This window comes from Adiantum capillus-veneris, chromosome 25 (genome assembly GCF_014529385.1).
Source record: "Adiantum capillus-veneris isolate H3 chromosome 25, ASM1452938v2, whole genome shotgun sequence".
NCBI lineage: Eukaryota > Viridiplantae > Streptophyta > Polypodiopsida > Polypodiales > Pteridaceae > Adiantum > Adiantum capillus-veneris.
The window spans coordinates 132,762,266-132,775,011 of record NC_140955.1 but is presented as its reverse complement, the minus strand read 5'-3'; positions in this window follow the sequence as shown (position 1 = coordinate 132,775,011).

Below are 12,746 nucleotides of genomic sequence, written 5' to 3'. Positions count from 1 at the left end.
AAAGAGCATTGCACAAGGTGACAATGCTGAGGGTCTTGCTATCCATCATAGCAACCCAAATTCCACATATACCTGCAGGTATGAGAGAGAGAGACATAGAGAGGGAAGTAGATTAAGAGCAGGAAAAGGAGAGAGAGAGAGAGAGAGAGAGAGAGAGAGAGAGAGAGAGAGAGAGAGAGAGAGAGAGAGAGAGAGAGAGAGAGAGAGAGAGAGAGAGAGAGTAGTGTTGTTTGTTTGTGTGTGTGTGTGTGTGTGTGTGTGTGTGTGTGTATGCTAAATTGGAAATGGTATGTTATTGGGACCCTGTATGTTTGTGTCCCTGTATGTAATAAAGAAGAATTATAATGTTATGGCACAATGACTTGGACTAGTGAGCACAATGGCGTGCGACTATCATCACCCACTGCCATAATGCCACTTTCTCACAGAGAGAGAGAGAGAGAGAGAGAGAGAGAGAGAGAGAGAGAGAGAGAGAGAGAGAGAGAGAGAGAGAGAGAGAGAGAGAGAGAGAGAGAGAGTAGTGTTGTTTGTGTGTGTGTGTGTGTGTGTGTGTGTATGCTAAACTGGAAATGGTATGTTATTGGGACCCTGTATGTTTGTGTCCCTGTATGTAATAAAGAAGAATTATAATGTTATGGCACAATGACTTGGATTAGTGAGCACAATGGCGTGCGACTATCAGCACCCACTGCTCCCACCCCACACTTCAACTCCATAAAGAAGAACTGGTGTCACCAATGCATCAAAAAGATACTTCTTGAGAACCCAACACTTGATGTTTCCCGCATTACACATGTTCTCAAATGCATAATATGCTCTCTTTCCCGCTTCCAAACGACGCATAGCACATTCATGCCACTTGTGATTGGATGGAACCTCAAGGCCAAGGTACTTAAAGCTCTCAACAACTTCAAGTGTCTCGTTGTTGTACACAATGCATGGCTTCTCCTTATGGTTGGTTTTCACAAGCATAACCTTTGTTTTGGATTCATTTACAATCAGCCCACTATGCAAGCAAAAGTTCTCAAGGACAACCATAAGCTTTTGTGCATCTTCTAAAGTGTGTGCTAGAAGCACTACATCATCCGCATACAACAAAAGCATGATTACCGCATTGCAAATAGTGACCTCTTCAATGCCTTCTTCTTGCATAAAGTCAAGTACCATTTGTTCCAATTGATCGATGCATAGACCAAAGAGAGTTGGTGACAATGGACATCCTTGTTTAACCCCAATAATGCTTACAAAAATTTCTAAAATTTCTCTTCCCATGCGCAATTGACAAATCACCTTCTCATAGATTCGAAAAACCGCAAGCATAAACTCACTTGGCACTTGGAGTTCTTCCATCCTTCTCCACAAATTGTTACGTGGAATCATATCAAAGGCTTTCTTAAAGTCCACAAAACAACAATACAATCGCTTGCCTTTCAACCGACTTTCCTCCATGAGAACACGAAGAGTGACAAGATGATCAATGGTGCTATGGCATCGACGAAAGCCCGCTTGTCCCTTTGCACGCTTGTCATTCTCTTCAGCCCAATCACTCAATTTCATCTCCATTATGCACCCAAACAACTTTGCCATAAGAGACCCAATCATTATAGTCCGGTAGTTGCTTACATTCTTTACATCCCCTCCTTTATGCAAAGGCTTAACCCAATTAGTACTCCAATCATAAGGCATACCATGTTGAAGTGCAAGGTTGAACATATCACACATCCACTCATGGGTAAAAATCTCCCATCCATTTGATCATCTCTGGCTTGTTACCTTGAAGATCTCTCGCTTTGCGAGTGGCCAACTTTTCAAGCCCACCGCATACATCCTCAATAGTAAAAAAGACGGCATACATGGGAGTGAACCATAAAATGGCATTTTTTCAGTATTTGCTTGCTCATATAATTGCCTACAATGTGTGTAAGTATCCACTAGACTCAAGTTACCAAAATTCTCAACCCGCTTTCCTCTCAAGTTTCTCCAAAATATTCCACATGCATGTGCCTTTTCTTGGACTTGAAATTCTTGTTGCTTTACTTCCCATCTTCTTCTCTTCTTTTGAATCACTGCCTTGTATGTATGCAAATGACTTTGATAGTTGTCTTTGTCCATAGTTGCATCAAGCTTTATCAAGGACTTTCGAGCATCTTGACATTCTTTATCAAACCACCTTTTGCGTGATCCATCTTTGTTGATACCATGGAGATGCTTTATGGCAAAGCATTCTTCCGCACAAGAACAAATAGCTTTCTTGAAAGCTTCCCATTTAGTTTCCAATGGTGCATCACATTGAAGCTTTGTCATCCATAATTTTTGCTCAACCATTTCAATGTACATTGGTGCCCGTTTGAAATCCATACATAGTGATAACTTCTCTTTCCTTTGGCTGAGATTATCATGCTTAGTTGCTTCTCCATATGAAAGGTCAATACATAAGGTGCGATGGTCGGATTCCGGGGTCCATTGACCAAACATAAAACTCTTTATGCGATACATGATGGCTTCAGAGAGTAGCATATAGTCAATCACACTATCCCCATTATGTCTCCTACATGTAAATCCATTGGTTCCACTCCACAAAGATACACCATTGGCAATGAGCATACCCGTGCTATTACACATGTGTAAAAGTAACTTTCCATAGTGATCCGGCTCTTTCTCATCCATTGAAGTACGATCATACAAGTGAACTTCCTCCAACTCCCTTGAAATGTATGGCATATCAAATTGTTGAGTATCATGTTGCAATGTTTTTGTGCGAGCATTCATACTTCTCCATTAAGCGGTTAAATGTGGTTGGTATATTGGTCAAGCCAAAAGGCATGACAATGTACTTCTAAAAACCAAACGCAGTGTGAAATGCGGTCTTTACAATGTCTTGATCAACTATCCTTATTTGATGGTAGTGACTTTTTAGGTCAAGCCTACTGAAGTAGGTTGACCCTTGTAGCTTATCAAATAGGTCTTCTACCCGTGGAATTGGAAACCTATTCTTGATAGCAATCCTACTTACTGCTCTATTGTCGACACACATACGATATGTGCCGTCTTTCTTTTGCACTAATAACACTCTTGAACAAAATGGAGATGAGCTAGGCCTAACCATGCCTTGCTCAACTAACTCATGCACTTGCCACATAATCTCCTCTTGTTGAGCTGGAGAAACTTGATAAGGAGGTTTATTAGGTGGTGAACTTCTTGGAAGAAGTTCAATTGCATGGTCGTCGTTGCCTCATTTGGGAGGTAGTTCACAAGGAATGTCGTCAATAAAAACATCTTGGAACCCCTTGAGGAAGTTGGATAACTCTAATTCCTTTTGATTATTTATATTTTTTTTGCTAAAGCATTAGATTCATTTTGAGAATCTTTAACAACAATCATGTACACGGAATTAGAGCTCTTTATTGACTTATTGAAAGCTTGCTTATGTACAAGGGGTATGGTACTACCCAACTCCTTAGCATCTATGCACATATCTTTTTCCCTAAACCTAAAGTAGATTTGCCTTTCAGGGAATTTAACATTGGTAGCCATACGATCAAACCATGGTGCCCCTAGATTGTATCCTTGTCTTTGAGAGGAGAGCATGTTCGTGGAGCTTCACTGTTTGCTCGTAGGCTAGACCACCATTGCCTGGTGGACTTTTAAAAATGCATAGCTACATGATGTATCTTAGAAAAATCCATGAAGCCCTCATCTCCAAACGCCGCATCGAATTGTTGGATAAAGGCCAAGACTTTGTCCGTAGCACCAAAGGTGCCATCGTAGGTAAGGAAAGAGATGTTCTTTCCTCCCTCTTTGAACTTTTTGAGCTTAAACGACCTCTTCCAGGCGGCATAGGATTTCCTATGGCCTCTTCTTTTAGGTGGTTCAAGAGCTGCACCATCACTTCTTCAGAAGAGGAAGAGTATGAGGAGGATAGAGAAGAGGGTGACCTCTTTCTCGCCTTTTTCTTCCCTTGTTCCTCCTTGTGTCTGCACCATTACTTTCTTCAGAAGAGGAAGAGGACGAGGAAGATGGAGAAGAGGGTGACCTCTTTCTCACCTTTTTCTTCTCTTGTTTTTTCTCTTCCCTCTTTGAATTATGGTGTAGAGAAGTATGCGATGGTCTTCTCCGTTTAGGGTGTGTTGGAGAACATTTTGTCCGCCATCTTCATGGAGCCATCTCCGCTGAGGTGGCAAGAGACTCACTTATTTCTCGTTCTTTCGGTGGGGGCTCTACCATTGAAACTTGGGTTATCCTTTGGGAGGGAGATTCGTCATCAAGTAGTAAATTTTTGAGCCCTTCGTATGGATCTTGCTCTTCTTCCCTTATCGGAGAGAGTCCTAAAGTCTCACTAGGAGCTTTCCTAGGTACTCTCTCTTCTTGGTGGGGAGTTTGGAGAATACCATGGGTGTGCAATTGCTCACCTTGGAGGGATGGGTTGCCCAAGGCTTGTTGAAGCCTAGAAACAAGATAGTTTACAAGCATAGGGGCATCATTAGTTTCTCTTTCATTAGCAAAATCCAAGCTATTAACATTCATTTCAATCTCTTTTCCCTTGTCAGCCATACTAGAAAATTTTAGGTATAAAATTTTACTTGTACTTTGGCACGTCAAGCCCTAGTTGCTACTCCTCTTTGCCTTCAAAGATAAGCACTCAAGCATCTATACCCGTGGCTTGTATATTATTAATTGCAAGGAATAGAAAAGAGGGTTCAACAGAGCCAAGACAACATCGTTTCCTGTCAAGCTTCTAATAGCTCAATAATGGTTAAGCCATAGGCAAGCCCCATAGGACTCCATTATTAAGACCATAGCTCTCGATGGTATCCCCGTTAATTGCATAAAGCAAGTGTGCTTAAAGGATGAAAAATACCTATTCTACTTACTCTTTTGCAATTAATAACACCAATCATTTGTAGCAAGCTTGGGGACCTCTCTTCTTAAGCAAGAAAAGAGAAACCAATCGCTTTGATACCAATGTAACATCTAATGCACTAGTAACTTGCGTGTAGCGGAAATTGATAACATAGTGAGAATTTCATTAGTAACAAGTTCCTAATGAGCATAGAGAGAGTACTTGATTTGAGAAAGCAACATAGCAATTTACACCTAGCTAATTTGGCATTGACAATACTTGAAAAGAGAGAGAATAGAACATTTGACAACAGTTGAGGACTGGATTTACATGGAGCCAGTTCCCCCCTCCATAAAGGCTTTGTATTATAGCTTCTCCCATCAAAGGAGACTTTTTTACAATACAATCTTTGTGTTCCATGACAAAACTAGTTGGTACAATGAAGATGGACACACCTAATGTCCCTAGCCTCAATCCCAAGACCTCACACACCTTCAAAAATGGTGAGAGCTAGCAGGGAATGAGGATAGATTGAGAGGAAGAAGATGTATCTTATGAGAAAGAAGTATTCTTCTCACATAATCACTCTAATAACATAGATTAGCTTAGTAATTAGCATGGTAGAGGAGATGAGCATGCCATTGAAGCTTGGCTCTTGGTTGGATTTGCATTCCATAGCCAAGAGTTGTTGGAGTAGGCCTCTACTTCTCGATGCTTGGGGAATGAGATGTCGACCCCTCTTGCTATTTGCTCATGCTGGCCTCTCATTGGCTCGTGTAAAGCTTAGCCATGTTAAGTACAGAGCCTGATTTACCCCTTGTAATTTTATATATAAAAAACGCACATTTGTAGGGCTCCCATTATGAGGAGAAGCCATTGTGCGTGAAGAAAAATCACTCACCAAAAACAAAAATTTCCAATTTCTTTTTGCCGAAATATTATGGCCGGACGGTGGTTGGAAAGTGGTCGAAAAACGATCGATCGTTTGGCCAGTGGTGGCCGGTGGTCGGTGGTCAAAAGTCAATGGCCGGTGGCCAATTTCAAAGGAGGACTTGTCTTCTCAAGGGCAGCCACACATGGGCGGATTGGAGGGTCCGATTTGGACTTATCTACACAAGGGCAGCTACACATGGCTGCCTCTCATGAGAGAGGGCATCCCTTTTGGCCTATAAAAGGAGGCCATTTCTACACACATTTCATAGTGTGAAGTTGATGCAAGAAGGTGGGTGTGAGGTGGTGAGAGTGAAGCAAGGTGGGAGCTCTATTAAGGATATAATCCCTTTGTAACCTACTTTTTGTTTGAAGTACTAAAGCCATTAAGTGGTTTCTTTCCCGTGGATGTAGACCACATTGGGTGAACCACGTATATCGTGTGCACTCTCTCTCTCTCTACTCTATAATCTCGTGTGTGAAAATTATCTCTCTCGATTAAGTAATCTACTCAATTATCTACTTAGCTACATCATATTTCCTAACAAGCCAATCACAAATTAGAAGCATAAATAGCCTTTTGATAAGTGTCCCCCTTTCCCCTTTGTGAGAGATTTAGGTAATTAAATAACTCAATCAAACTCTCATTGGACCTCTTAGTCTTCTGGCCAATAGGAATCAGGCAAGCCATTGGGCTGCTGGATGCTCATTGGACCCCTTGGTAGACTGTCCAATAGTCTTGTAGGGACTTAATTTCTATTGGCTCTTTTATCAAGCATTTTTAAAATTGATTAGACTAACTTTACTGTAGCCTAGTTCTCATTGGTCCACCTCTATGGCCATCCAATAGGATTTGAGGGGAGCTTGGGGGCCAATGGCCTAGGAGCCTGACATGTGTCCAATATTCCCTTTGTGTAAAGGGGGAGCTTTGGAACGTGTGTGAGTGTTTCTCTTTCATCCCCTTCAATAAGGGCTTGCCCCTCCTTCCTAGGGATGTGGGAAGACTTTTTAGTCTTTCCATGACCATCCAATATTTCCCCTACTTTGGCCTTTGGACTATACAATTAAAATTATGAACTTTAGCCTATGGAAGTCTTAATGGGGTTGAACCTTAGGTGTTTTAAGCCCCATTGAAGCACATTGCTCTTTTGCAGACTGCCCCCGTTTGGATCCCTATTTTCCCTCCTTTGGATCCCTGACAGAGACAGGTCTGGCAGCCTTACCAATATTCTAGCTTTTACTCCCCTGGTACTTCCCCATATTAAATGATTAGTTTAACATGAGAAAATCATTTGACAATATTAGAAATTAATTTTTATGACATATCACACATCCACTCATGGGTAAAATCTCCCGTCCATTTGATCATCTCCGACTTGATACCTTGAAGATCTCCCGCTTTGCAAGTGGCCAACTTTTCAAGCCTAGCGTATACATCCTCAATAGTAAAAAAAGAAGGCATACATGGGAGTGAACCATAAAATGATATTTTTTTAGCATTTGCTTGCTCATATAGTTGCCTACAATGTGTGTACATATCCACAAGACTCAAGTTACCAAAACTCTCAACCCGCTTGCCCCTCAAGTTTCTCCAAAATCTTCCACATGCATTAGCCTTTTCTTGGAATTGAAAAAGTTGTTGCTTTACTTCCCATATTATTCTCTTCTTTTGAATCAATGCCTTGTATGTATGCAAATGATTTTGATAGTTGTCTTTTTCCATAGTTGCATCAAGCTTTATCAAGGACTTTCGAGCATCTTGACATTACATGATCATGCTCTAATTTGCTCATTTTCTCCTTCAAAGCATTCAAGTCCACAAGAGAGCGTTTACATTCCTTGAATTCCTCTTCAAGTTGAATCAAACGTGTCGTTTGCATCTCAAGTGTCCTCTTGAGATTCTCCTTCTCAACCATAAGTACCCTTAGTGTGTCATTCTTCATTGCAAGTGCCCGTAAGTCTTCGCCTTGTTTGTTTACGGTCTCTTGCAACAATACCAAGTATGCCATGATCATGGTTTTTGATGTTGTTGGTTGGGTGTTTGTGTTGCTATCTCCACACTTAGGAGATTTTGGATCATTTTCCACAATGGTTGTGGACCTTGTTGAAGAAGAAGAACCCTTGCGAGTGCCGGAAGACATTGTATGTAAAATAAGGGATGAGAGTCAACTTTCCTGAACCTGCTCACTTCAGAAATGCTACTACAAATATGCCTTCCATAACTTAAATTTTTTGTCTTACATCAATGTGTAGAGGGCACCGTGCTCTTTGATTGAGGCTATAGATCACCCAAATCGGAGTTTGAATGAAGAAGTTATAATCAAAAGAGTGAATTGTTGTCTACTAGGTGAAAAAGCAGCTGCACTAGGAGAGAAGGAGAGAGAGAGAGAGAGAGAGAGAGAGAGAGAGAGAGAGAGAGAGAGAGAGAGAGAGAGAGAGAGATTGGATTACATGTGAATGGAAAGAACAAAGGCGACTGCAAGAAAGACAGGCAAAGGACCAGGTTTGGCTGCTAAAGCAGGAGGAAGATTTGCTAGTAAAAAGAAGAAACCAAAAAGCCCATGAAAATCTTGAAAGCTCCAAGGATGAAGAGGTTACGAAAACACATCAAGATGTACAAGGAAATCAAAAAGGCTCAAAAATGTATTGAGCTTCTAGTACCAAAGCTTCCATTCCAAAGACTAGTCAGGTCAATATGTGAGGAAGCATGTTTTGGGACCATGAGGTGGAAGCTGTTGCACTGCTGGCGCTACACGAGGCAACATAAGATTTTTTTCTAGAATATTTCAATGACATAACAATTGTTGCAGCACATGCACACATGGTAACAATTATGGACAATAACAATGAAACTTTGAAAAGACTAAGGTGGAGATATGATAAGCTGCTCTAGCCCAATGAATTTATAGTCAATAAAATGAAGGAAATTTTGCTTATTCCTCCATCAAGGCCACATGCAGAGGTGAATATTGTAGAAGTTCAAGGAGATGCTCTCTGTAGAAAGCCATCTTTGTGCTATGCACATGCATAGGCTGTATCCATTTCTCCTAGTGTCTAACTAAATCAAGTCCTGCCTAATGAGCTGATTGATCTCGATCCATGTGAGAGACAAGGAGGGTGTGTCTAGAAAATAGTAGAAAGGGGGTAATCTATCCATGTCAAAACCATGCAGCTTGAACCAAGCTGTCATCTGTGCATACCAACAAGGGGTGTCTCCCTGTGAGGCAAGCTGTTAAGAAGACTCCAAAGCTAAATGCACATATCTGTCTCTGGGAGATCCCAGATACTGTGTATGAAAAAAATGGATCTGGTAAGTGCCTCGATTACCAGTGGGGGAGCAGCGAGCTCTGCATGGATAATCTCATGCAATACAGAGGCCTTGGCCCTGATCATAGAGAAATCATAGAGACCAGAGGCCTCTCGATGCACTTCCATCCATCAGTATTGCCAGCCCGGCTATGGCGGTCCACTGATGACCCCCAGATTTGCACCCCATAAAGCATAGCTGATGTGACCAAAGTGTCAAGTTTTATTCAAGGTTCTTGAAATTGAACCTGCGAACACATCCTCTCCATCTTCTCTAAAGCCACATATGCTCTTGTTAGCCTAGTCTCCGCTGCTCTCCTCAAAGAAAACAATGGGCCACTAAAGACCACATCAAGGTAAGTGTATGCATTTGTATACTCCACCGTCTCCTGACCATATGCAAAGGTAGGTGCATATCGCCTGACCCACTATGGTGTGGTGTTGAACACCATAACCTTGGTCTTGCCAAGGTTCATTGATAAGCCGCTATCACTAGCAAATGTGTGCAATGTATCCAAATGTTGCTGCATTCCCTCTAGTAAATCTGAGATCAACACAATATCATATGTATATAGAAGCAGTGAGATCCAAGTCCTTGCTAATTGTGCTCCTCTGTCGCCTCTCCTCTCAATGTAATATGAAAACTCATCCACATAAATACCAAATAAAGTAGGGGAGAGTGGACAACCCTGTTTCACCCCAATAGTGGAGTGAAAAAGCTCAAACACCCCCTAGGGAGTGCGGACCTAACCCACAATTGTCCTGTACAGGGCCATGATCCCCCAAATTAGCTCTGTGGGTACACCCATCTCCTGTAACCTGCACATCAGTTGAGCTCTAGCAACTATGTCAAATGATTTTCAGAAGTCCACAAAAGTACAATAAATCCTCCTACCATGTGATCTGTGCTCCTCAATAATAGCTCTGAGTCTCAATATGTGATCAAGAGTAGAAAAACCTCTCCTGAAACTTGCATGTCCTGGTGCTCGTATGCCTGCTCTCTCTGTCCATCTACTCAATTGCTCCTCAAGAATAGATGCAGTGTGTGCCCGATCATAATGGTGCGATAGTTCCTAGGCATCATTGGATCTCTTGCCTTGAATACGCACAACGAGAGAGAGAGAGAGAGAGAGAGAGAGAGAGAGAGAGAGAGAGAGAGAGAGAGAGAGAGAGAGAGAGAGAGAGAGAGAGAGAGAGAGAGAAAGAGTTCTATTATCGTCCTCGAAGGTCAAATATGACCTATGGGACCAAATGAACATGTCACGTGGTGTGAGTGGAGGTCATAAGTGACTCTTGATGCTCAAAAATGGCTGAAATGAGCGTTGCAATAGAGAGTCCACATCGTGGTTGGGAGAGGAAGGTATGTAGGGAGAGCTCATGGATGAACATATGGGGAAAAGAGGAACTAATGTGGTCAAAAGCTGAGTACTCAAGTAGTGTGTGGTACTCACTCTCTTGCACTTGACGAGGGCATAAGGTGCAAAGTCGACGAGACTCCTTGCCAATGCCCCAACGTCCTAACTCACAACATAGAGAATGGGAGCTAAGATGAATGGAGGCAATGGTACGGATCGCACTCAATGAGATGGGCTCAAGGATGTAGGGATGGGTTCGGTTACTTCGTTCAAAGAAGAAGAGAGATTTGTAGTTTGGGGCAATGTGTGTGGTGTAATGGCTGAAGCGAGAACCTTTGGATTTCTCCCAAGCCATGATACATTGGTGTTTTAAGAAGGCCTCATTAACTTGGGAGTCAATCGATGTATCCTTGACCAAGTGACATGCATCTCTTCTTCCAAACCATTTCTTGATGTCAAGCATCCACCCCGAACTTAATAATTTGTTATTGCATGTCTTTTGGACCTTTTGACTTACTTCGTTTGCAATTCTAAGAAGTTGATACAACGGGCTACGTTGTGTCTTAAGCATGGACTCCACAACCCTTTGCATGCCCAATACCTCAATGGGAAGCGATCCGGACTCAAGAAGTAAGAGCATGTAGGGTGTTTATGTCTTGACTTGGAGAAAGTTGGTGAGAAAACGCTTTTGGACATTCTCAAACTCTTTCCAAGTAGACTTTCCAATGCTACCACCCCACACCTCCACTCCATAAAGAAGTACTGGTGTCACCAATGTGTCAAAGAGGTACTTTTTGAGAGCCCAACACTTAATCTCTCCAGCATTGCACATGTTCTCAAATGCATAATAAACTCTCTTTCCGGCTTCCAAGCGACGCATTGCGAAATCCTTCCATTTATGATTGGATGGAACCTCAAGGCCAAGGTACTTGAAGCTATCTACCACTTCAAGTTGCTCATTGATGTATACAATGCATGGATTTTTGTCATCGAGGGTCTTTACAAGCATAACCTTGCTTTTGGATCCATTCACGATCAGCCCACTATGTAGGCAAAAGCGTTCTAAGACACTCATAAGCTTTGTGCATCTTCTAAGGTATGTGCCAAGAGCACTACATCATCAGCATAAAGCAAAAGCATGGTCACCGCATTTCCAATGTTAACCTCTTCTATGCCTTCTTATTGCATAAAATCAAGAACCATGCATTCCAATTCATCAATGAGTAGCCCAAAGAGGATTGGGGAAAGTGGGCATACTTGTTTGAAACCAATGGTGCTTGCAAAAAATTCTGAAATTCCATCTCCCATACGCAGTCGACATATCACATTTTGGTAGATGCGAAAGATTGCATGCATAAATTCTCTCAGCACTTGAAGGCTTTACATACGTCTCCAAAGATTTCCTCACGGTACAGTGTCAAAAGCTTTCGTGAAATCCACAAAGAAACAATACAACTTTTTTCCTTTCATTCGAGACACTTCCATAAGAACTCGAAGAGTGACAAGGTGATCAATAGTGCTATGATGCTTTCAAAAACCTGCTTGGCCAAGCACACATTTGCTGTTCTTTTCAGCCCGTTCACTTATCTTCATCTCCATGATACATCCAAATAACTTTTCCATCAAAGAACCAACCATTATAGTGCGATAGTTGCTCACATTGTTTACATCTCCTCCTTTGTGCAAAGGTTTAATCCAATTTGCACTCCAATCATGAGGCATGCCATGTTGAAGTGCAAGGTTAAACATATCGAGTATCCAATATCGTGTTTTCTTGCTTGTCCATTTAATCATTTCAGCTTTGACACCTTGAAGATCCCCTGCCTTTTTCGAGTAGCAAGTTTCTCAAGCGTGTGGCATACATCTTCAATGGTAAAGAAGGGAGGCATAAATGGAAGGGAGCTACAACACTCCATCTTATCAACATTAGGTTGCTCATAGAGGTTCTTACAATGTGTATACATATCCTCAAGAGTCAAGTCACCAAAGCTCTCAACACGCTTGCCTTTTAGATTTTGCAAAAACTTGCCACATGCATGTGCTTTCTCTTGCGCTAAAAAAACGTTGTTTTTTTGACTTCCCACCTTCTCCTCTTTTTTTAAAAAAGTGCTTTGTATGTGTGTGAACGTTCCAAGTAAACTTCCTTGTCTTTGCTTGCATCCAACCTTAGCAAGTGTTTTCGGGCTTGACTACATTCCATGTCAAACCATTTCTTCTTGCTGCTACCATTCTTAGACCTTTTGCAAGACATATGTTTCACCAAAAAGCATTCCTTCACACAAGAGAAAATTAGTTCTTTGAAAACTTTCCACTTG